At 37.2% G+C, this 9,776-nt stretch overlaps 1 protein-coding gene across 1 annotated transcript in view; it reads right to left on the reverse strand.

Annotated features, from left to right (window-relative positions):
• Nucleotides 1-9,776, reverse strand: part of LOC139128181 (uncharacterized) — a 50,798-nt gene extending 41,022 nt beyond the window's left edge. Inside the window, exon 1 of the mRNA XM_070694016.1 lies at nucleotides 9,612-9,776. The gene's annotated coding sequence lies outside the window, so the exon portion shown is untranslated. The remainder of the gene's footprint in view (nucleotides 1-9,611) is intronic.

The raw sequence follows: 9,776 nt of genomic DNA on the forward strand, positions 1-9,776 counted from the left end.
TTTGTGCGTAATTGTTGGATGCCTAAATTACATCGCCGCACAGTGTCAACTTGAACTTTCCTTCATAACGAAATAACACATGAAATAATCATTTTTTTTTAGTAATGTGAATAATTTTTGCGTTCGATTGCATATTTTACTGAGTTGAGCTGCTCAATAGTAAGTAATTTTGCGTCTTAGATCAGTTGTGATTCCGATCGATTGTCAATGTCGCATATCCCGCGCATTGCGATCGCGCAATAAAATAGTTGCCGACAGAAGAGAAAATCAATCGAAACGTATATGATTCAAATAACGGATCGCAAATTGATTGTATTTTTTCACATTTTGCGCAAACAAACACTGACTTTTCCCCGCCGATAGTTTCCCGCTTTAGGTTTCCCGCTTGAAGTTCAGCGGGTGGTATGACCGTGTGCCTCATGATGTAGCAGTGTACGTGAACGTCGCTCTTCCAAAAATACTTTCAATAGCAACAGATCAAACTTGCTTTTTTCCAAAGACGTGTTCGTGAATTTAATAATTATTTGTTAAAAAAAATAATTCTTCACTGAGCATAATTGGCGCTAAACAGTACAGGGGGCGGTAATTATATAATGCAATTACTGTACCTACTCTGGGCTTGATACGCTGAAATGAATCCCTAGATTTATGTGATCGCTTTTCCTTTTGACCAGGTTACCAGTTCCATCGAAATTATTGAAAATCATCGAAACGTACCCGACCAAATTCGATTACCGAGACGTCGGGCACCACAATGGCGAGCGGGCAAAGCTGTACCGCAGATTAGCGTGTATTTTGATTGTAAGTGTGGCATTTGAAGTAAAAAAATTCTTATCACATGCTAATTAAGACTTTGTTCATTTACTGACAGAGAACAACACCACATGGACTTTATCTTGTCAATTGTCTTTTCTCGTTTGCAGCATGGAAATGGATTAAAGGGGAAAACTATAGTTTTCCCCGAAGAGCTGAAGGAAGTTGTGTGGAGGAAATACCCAGCAGAGAGGCAGGAATTTGCCAACCCCACCCATAAGAACGTAAGTAAAATCATGGCAGAAAGTGGTGAAATTTATTACATATTGCTAGTCTTGATTCTGTGCAATGGGCTCCTTGCTGAAAATATACTGGATTTTTTTGCTATCAAGTCATAATGGAAATTTATGGAATATTTTAGTCAAATGGAATATACATGAATTATGAGCATATATAGGAATAATTGATGTAATTTCCATTCATTTCTAGGTCCACAATGTAACATTAAGAGAACTGGCCATGGCCAAGTGGCCAGGAAAATAAGGAATTCAAATCTTTTGTAATGAAAAAAAAATCATGTATTGTAATTAAAAATCAATGTCACAAAAATTTCAATCAGAGTCCAATCAGCCAAAATCAATCACAATCATCCAATCATTTATTATTTAATTTCTTTAATTTCATTTGAAATGTAAAAATTTTGTACAAATTTATTCATAATTAAAATTGTTGTTATTTAATCATATATGTTCTCTCTCGTTTTTTCTTCAAATTCAATGGTTGAATTAAAATCTTTCACATAGGTAAAAGTAATTACTATTACTATCACACAAGTATTGCATTGATTCAACACCTTCAGCTGTTTTTGTTTTCAAATCTCTGAGTTGACGAAATAATTCTAGTAAATGAAGATGAAAATCAATTAAAAGTATTGCATTGCTTCAGCATCTTAAACAGTTTTTGTTTTCATATCCCTGAGTTGAAATAAAATTCTACTACATGAGGTTAGAACTCAAAAGTATTGCATTGCTTCAACATCTTAAACAGTTTCTGTTTTCAAATCTCTGAGTTGACAAAAAAAAATTCCAGAAAATGAAGATGAAAATCATTTAGAAGTACTTCATTGCTTCAACATCTTCAATGTTTATATTTTCAAATCTCTGAGTTGAAAAAATTCTAGTAAATGAAGTTGAAAATCAATTAAAAGTATTGCATTGCTTCAACATCTTCAATGTTCTCTGTTTTCAAATCTCTGAGTTGAAAAAAATTCTAGCAAATGAAGTTGAAAATCAATTAAAAGTATTGCATTGCTTCAACAGTAGTCCATGTTTTTTTAACCCCTTTCCTGCCAAGTCCATATTTCACCATCAGGTCAAGATGGTTAAAATTAATGAACATATTCCATTTGGTGTGTTTTAACATACTGTACATTTGAAGGCTGTTAATAACAGAGATACTGCAAAGTTGTTTTTTTAGGACTAAAGATGCTATAACAGACCAAGTCAAGTGGATGAAAATACACCATGTTTTGGCTCAATACTGCTTTTTACTGACTTGGCTGATGGGGCAGTGATACTGTCTGGCAGGAAAGGGTTAAATACTTGAGTTGAAATAAATTCTTGCACATGAAGGTAAAAATAAGTACTACTACTACACAAGCATTGTATGGCTTCAACATCTCTATGGCGTAAAATACAATGTTACCAGAGAAAATATTTGTACTCAGTGCTGCATAGTAGTTTCAATTGCCATTTATAGGACTTTGCTATATTTCATTCACACTTTTCTTCTCAAAGGACAATCTTTGTGGCTGACTCTCTGGTGGCTGGTTGAACCACATTTACATTTCTTTTTTCCTGTAGCCTGTCCTCCCCCATTTCCAGTGTTTGAAACAAGAACCTCCCCTTCAACATTTGACTGGTTATCTGACTGTACCAAATTTACCCCTTCCTCATCAGTCTCATCCCCACCATCATCGTCATCGTCTCCATATGTGTGCCTGACTGCCTGTTGCTTAACCCATTGTTTCCTCTCTTCCTGCTCCATTACCCTACCTTGTTTCCTACGCACTCTCAGATCTTTAGCATGTTGTGTGGCTTTGTAGTTCAAAGAGGCCTGGCGTACCTCATTTGCCTTCATACAAGCCTCTTGGATACTGGGCAAAACAGGAAGGGACAACCTGCTATAAAGGTCAAGTATCCAATGATATGACAGACCTCTCTTGGAATTCAGCCAACTCAGGTTTGACTGTAGGAGGCCAAAATTTGTGCTAACTATATAGTGTAGCTTTTGGATATTTGAATTTTTTGCTCTGAACTTGGTCCAAACAGAATGGGAGGCCTCTGGAAAATTAGAATGACCTTTACCAATTTCTGGGTGAATTATCTGATCAGCCATGTGTGACCTCTCATTGACTTCAATTTCGTACAAAAGTGCATGAAATTCGCAGGAAAGAAACGTTTTTGACTCATACATTTCCCTTTATAGCTTGGATCTTTTTTCTCGTCACATTTGTTACATGAACAAACAGTCAAGGGATGAAATGAACAATGGCCACCCTTCCAAACATGAACATTTCTACAGTGGTGCTTGCCAAGTTGCTGGAGAATTTCTCGGTATTTGTTTGGGTCTTTTGCATGGTGGCCCTCCAGAATAGCACATGAGTGGTTTACTCTTGCCTGGCGGATAAACTTATCAGACATGCAGCCACAATTTGGAGAATGCCTTTTTTGGCAAGTGCATTCCAGTTTTGCAATTGATGGATATGTCTTACCATGGCGAGAAATGAACGCTGAAGTGGCTGACTTCATTGCAGAAAGTTTATGTAATTGATTTGTGTGAGCTCTGGTGACATGTCCACCACAAAACATCACTTTATTCTCATCTCCTGGGAAAACAGTCTTAAATGATTTGATGCTACTTGAGTCGTTATCCTGCCAATTAACTTCAACGTTCATTTCTTCCTCCTTAGCCTGCTGAAAGCATCTTTCAGCGGCGTACCCCTCAGCAGATTTTGATGTCCCTGGATAAGGGGTTCATCAATGCCGCCGTTTCCTCTCTGACACAAATGTACATAATACAGCAGAGAATTATTACAAAAGTTCCTCACTGTAAAACTAAAATTCTTGCTAAAGCTTCCGCGAGTAAGCCAGGCCCCATCAGATGTTGTTATTGCCCTTTTCCAACTGCCTATCTGATCATCAGGGAGTGCTTTCATTTCATCTTTGGCACTCTCACAGACTTCATCTACCATATCTCTGACAACTGGATACAACAACTTTAGGATGTTTTGAAATGTTTGCCCTGCCAAAACATTCATTCCTAAACAAATGCCTAAACTTCTAAAAATATCACTATGATGATGACCAGAAATAAACTGAGCAATGTGCAATGAAAATCAACTACTGTCCAACGACTGCCTTCAATGTACATGGAGCTGTCAAACGATACCCGCCTCTGTTTGCATCCATTACACGAATAGTCTACCTTCATACTGCCTCCCAAGCCAAGGAAAGATGATTTCACTGGAACAAGTATACCTAATGAAAAGGAAAAGAAAATGCACAATCCTTTAAAAAATAGCAGGGTTTGTGAATGTAAAAACCTAGTGAGAAGGCTTCAAAATTAAAAGTATTGAAATTAAATGCGAGTGAAAATTAATGTTTTCACGATTCCACATTTTATTTGTCTGGAGTTTGGACTAAAAACTAAAGTATACAAGAAATGTAACATTTGTGAGGCCACACCTGAAGCTGTGGGATTAAAATGCAAAGGATGGCTGAGTGGGGGGGGGGGGGAGCTGGACAGCTTGCTATTGTTATTCACTGGCTGGAAATAGGCTTATCCTGGAGATTGTACAAGACCAGCTAAAACTATTTACCTATGCAAACAAAAATCAGTTAAAATAATTGGCTGATTGGGGCAGCATGTAAATGTGACCATAGACATACACTGATACAGTACATGCATTAGGTGACATATCAACATTGATTATTGAACTGCATGCAAATGTGATCTACGAATCAGTCAGTACCTTGTTTTTAACCAGTAACTTGTTTTTATCAAATCATATTTACCCTATTTCTGAATTGAAAAGCACATTATCAGAACAGTATTTTTCTGTTTGGAGTTAGGGCAAACTACACCACACCATGCAGAGAACACTGTCTTTGCCAATGAAACGGTTGAAGCAAGAAGTTGTTTGTGCTGCAAAATTAATTCCATACCTTGACACTATTTTTTTTTTTGGGGGGGGGGGGGGGGGGGACAGGGAGAAAAAAGGAAACACTTACCATGACATCCTTCAGTATTGCAAGAGCTGGTACTGTTGATATTCTCCACAATTGAAGTTGGAAATGCAGGCTGACTGGCCCATATAAAAGCAATCTTGTATCTTCACTGCTTCTTTGGGCATTACTGAAAATTAGAAGAAAAATACTTTAAATTCACAGTGTAAACATGATGACCTAATCGTTTCTATCCCGTTGACCTTTATGGCGTTTACTTAATTTGTCATTTGTGAACATAAAGGCTGCAAATCATCAGTTCCCCTCCCGTAAATTCAAATTTTGTGTCACGGGTTGATTGAAAAAATATGAATAAACACCGAAATACGGGTATGTGGTGGAACGTGACTCGCTGTGAACGCATCAAGTTGAATTCAATCGTGCGCTGGCCGGGCGCCCACGCATCTCTCCTGCTGAGCCTGCGACGAGCACCGCGCTCAAGGCCAGCCCCGACCCGCTGCTCCAAAAAGAGGACAACTCCCTGCAGTTAAGACCTTGTCCCGATGTAAAAGAAGGATTTGTCAGGTGATGGTTTGTATCACTTGAAAAATCGGTAGTCTCTTCAGAAGAGGGGGCACCCGTTGTAGAACTTGGTTCCTGTGGTTCAGCGATTGGTCTTGATTCAGATCCACTGGCCGCCCTTTCTTCTTGTGGGGCCGAATTTTCCACTGCCCTGCTCTCGGCCCCGTCACGGATTTTGAACGTTTTCCAGCATGGCCAGCCTGAGATAGAGCCTTGAACCTCAGTTTACGCTTTCCCGTACATTTGAACATTGCAAAATTGGCTAAAGAGCATTCAGAATCAACTCAGAAGGGCGATTGCATCTCTCGATCAAGCAGAACGTACGCAGTTGTACCCTGCTGGGCTTTGTTGCTAGTGCTAGAAACGCTACGCATGCGCATAGTACCAGTCCCCCTAAGCCAAGTCAAACCTATTCAACTGAATATACATATCTTTTGAATATTCAACCAAGCAGTATCGCGATGCTGTATTAAAGGGAGCCGTACAATGCATTTATTGTAGTTTTTAGGGTGTCTTAGAGTAACGCTAAATGATTGGTGACCTTGAAAATCCGCATAGTTTGTCCTGACGCCTCACCATAAACAGCATACTTCGCTGTATTTTCACATGTTTTCCATCTTTTCATGATTTTTGTAAGTGGTATCATTTTGAGACAAATAAACGTACGGAGATGAAATTTTCAGGACAGCTTTAGCACATTACGGACAATTAATGTACAGCATGTTTTTTTGCTACCTTGCTTCGTTTTTTTTGCAGCAAGAAAGCAAAGTTTTACAATGAAATCGTCAAAAAAACAATCTTTTCACATGCCATAATATGTAATGAACACAAGATATCAGAAAATCGTGCCGTACATCGTTTGAGGGGTATAATATAGACGACTTTGAATTCAAATTGTACACTCAATCTTTTGGTTGTGTATTTTTTTTTTCCTGCTATTTTTGCATATTAATATTTAAGGCAATCAATTTTCATAATTATAATAATATTTTTAAATTTAATATTTTTCTCATCAACCTTGATATGTGAAGAACACACTGTGCAAGTTTGAAGCATTTATCTTTATTTCAACTTACAAAAACAAATATAAACAATCGGAAAGAATTGGGAACAAAAACGACCCTTTCAACTACTTAAGCTGTATCCTTTCCTCTAGGCTTTAGCTAAACACAAGACATGATTTTTTTTATTTAATTGTTTTTCCTATTGCCAACTCTGTCGCAAAAGGTAAAATATCACAAGTCATTACTATCATAGACTGTCAGATAACCTAAATTTGTAGTTGTGAAATTTGAAGCCATAAAGTATACTATACGACGTTTGTGGAGTGCTTTATCCAGATGCGATTCTCGTTAAAATTTGTGACTATGGAAATATTAAGAAAACACACTTGCCACCTCCGTGGCAATAGGTCAAAAATCACAAGCCACACCGTTCGCTGACTATGCAGTTGTAAAATTGGAAGCAGTACAATATACTATACGACGTCGGAAAGCTTTCTCCATGGAACTTTATCCAACCGCGATTCTCATAAAAAGTTGAGATCACGGCAAAATAAAGAAAACACTTGTACACGGCTAATGGCGAACTATAAGTACCAGACATAGCCATACTGGCGAAAATAATCGATTGTCGATGTGTTTACGTATAAATAGTAGCAATCACAAAGGAGAGACTTACCATTGCTCGAGGCAGTTTTCACAGATGTTCCGAAGCCGGCCAGGATATTTTTTACATAGGCCGGCAGTTTCGCATATTGGAATAACGGGGCCGTCAAACTGCCCCATTCATCGTGATAAGGACACCGGCATTGTAGAAGAAAGCGCCCGTCTTTACAGCGTACCGACGACATTTGTTGTGCTGCAGTGCCGTCGCTCTGGAGGTTAGTTTTGCCTTTGTATTTGGGTACTGGTGACAGTCTACTTCTGCAGTCGAGTCGATAACGTTAACCCCAGTAGTAACAGAAATTGTCGTCCGTGTAAATGTGTGTGTCATTCGCACCTTGTCGTACGTTTGTCGTCGAAATACAGTGAAGGCGCCAAAATCAAAATTTAATATTTCAAAAAAGCACGCGTGAATTTTTTCTTCTCAACCAGGAAGTAAGTTTGGCTTGTGATCTCATGTTTTTATGTGTAGGGTATCCCCACAGAATTTGAACCCCTAAATCTACATTTGAAAGGAAAAGGTCGTGATTTTCATAACAAAGGGCGGGAAATTGCTCGATTGACGCTTAAATCCCGTGGCGCGATTGGCCGGACGTTCTGAATACTAACGTATGTAGATTGTTAAGGCAAATGAACAACTCCTAATATGGTTTGATCGATCGGACTGTCACAGGGTAATGCTTGGCTTTCTTCCAAGGGTTCTACAGTTTTGGTGACGGTATATGATTTGCATCATTGGCAACTTGGAATTTTCAATAGTAACAGATATATTGGGAACACATGAAGAAGTTATTTCAAAATTCAGTATTCTTAAAATTCTAGTTCTCTTAGGCCTATTTGTAAAGATTTGATATAATTAGTGATTAATACTGAGTGGTTTATAAATGTGACATAACATTAGAATTTGTAACTTTAAAATTTTCACCACACCTGTCAAATTATGTGTAATCTTGTAAACTTCAGGTGAACTTTCTTTTAAGAACAGAAAGATCAGCTGATTTTTTCCAAGACATAAGAAAATTCAAATAAATATATCCTGTAGTACATGAAAACCCCCATGATTTTTAGCTTATGTATGTGTACGGCTGGACGGTTATTAAGAAGCCATTTTGTTCAGATTAATTTTTAAATCATTTTTATCATGGTTTTACACCATTTTATCATTTTCATGTAAATTTCCACATTTTCATCATCAATTATTATGTATATTATGATATTATCCTATATCAGCAACATTGGCAATAATTTTGATGTGAGAAAATAATGTGTAGGAATGAAGAAGTCTTAATTCTTTCACAACCATGGTTTCAGCCAAAACTTAGTGTATTCAATAGTGATCCATTTACAGGACATTTGAGTTAGCAGGTCAAGCTGAAAACCGCCATGTCAAAATGCAATTTATCACACATATACAGCACAACATTCACTTTAAACATTCACACACAACAAATTTAGTATAGACTTTGTCCCATTGTTGATGGTTCAGAACTTTCTTTCTTGCCTTTACCATGACTTTACAAATGAAAAACGTCTTTTTTAAACCTAATTGTACTCCAATATCATAATAACTAAATAATGAGATCATGTGTGGCATACCTATGGAAACTACTATCAATTTTTACAGTGAAACTAATCATCAACAACTTTACCATAGGTGCTTAATCAGGTTAAGTCAACAACGCAACTAATCGTTATTTATTTGTATTTTTATTTATTATACTTCCTAACTGGCATACATAGATTAGAAGACTGAACAGTGCAGTGACACCAAAAACAAAAAAACAAAACAACAGCTAGACTGCAAGAGAAAAACCCTATGCACCACAGTTGAACAATACAAAGTCAAGACTAAAAACAGAAGCCAGTAAATGGTAGAGACAAACAGGTGTCGAACACCTCTAGCACTGTCCCACAATACCTTTAAAAGGGAAAAATGAATTGAATACCTGAAGTCTACTTGGCCTGCAGCAAAAGAGAAAAGTGTTTTGATAGGTATTGTATGGCACACCATACACACAGCAGATTATTATATTTTGCTTAGTTGTTCCAATTAAGTGATATTTAGATATTTTAGAAATTTGAGAATGTCTTATTGAAAGCTTAGGCATATTTGTTAATAAGTTAATGGAGGTAGCAAATAGAAAACAAAACGCTATTTGAAGTTGGATGATGGGCTTGATGCACACATTGCAACAGTTTATAGATAGTCATAGGAATTTGACAATTACCGATAAAATTCAGGGATAATTTTCTCAAAACGGAAGTGCTGAAAATCCGATGTTTAAAAATAAAATGACATTCTTTTTCACGAAAATTCAACAAGGAAGCCTCATGAAAACTTTGACACAAGTAGTAAACATATAATACTGGATATAGAAACATATACCTTAGTTGTTCGGTCTTTGACGTTTTCAGTGACACAAACAGGCGTCTAGGTCTGCTGGACGTCTAATGCAGAATGGTCCAGTGAAGCTCTGAGTAAAAGAATCAAAAAGTTTAAAAAATATTCCTGGCTGTGGTAAAATTTGACTCAAAAGGTGTCAGGAATGTT

The sequence above is a fragment of the Ptychodera flava genome, unplaced genomic scaffold (genome assembly GCF_041260155.1).
Source record: "Ptychodera flava strain L36383 unplaced genomic scaffold, AS_Pfla_20210202 Scaffold_45__1_contigs__length_1260105_pilon, whole genome shotgun sequence".
In the NCBI taxonomy this organism is placed as follows: domain Eukaryota; kingdom Metazoa; phylum Hemichordata; class Enteropneusta; family Ptychoderidae; genus Ptychodera; species Ptychodera flava.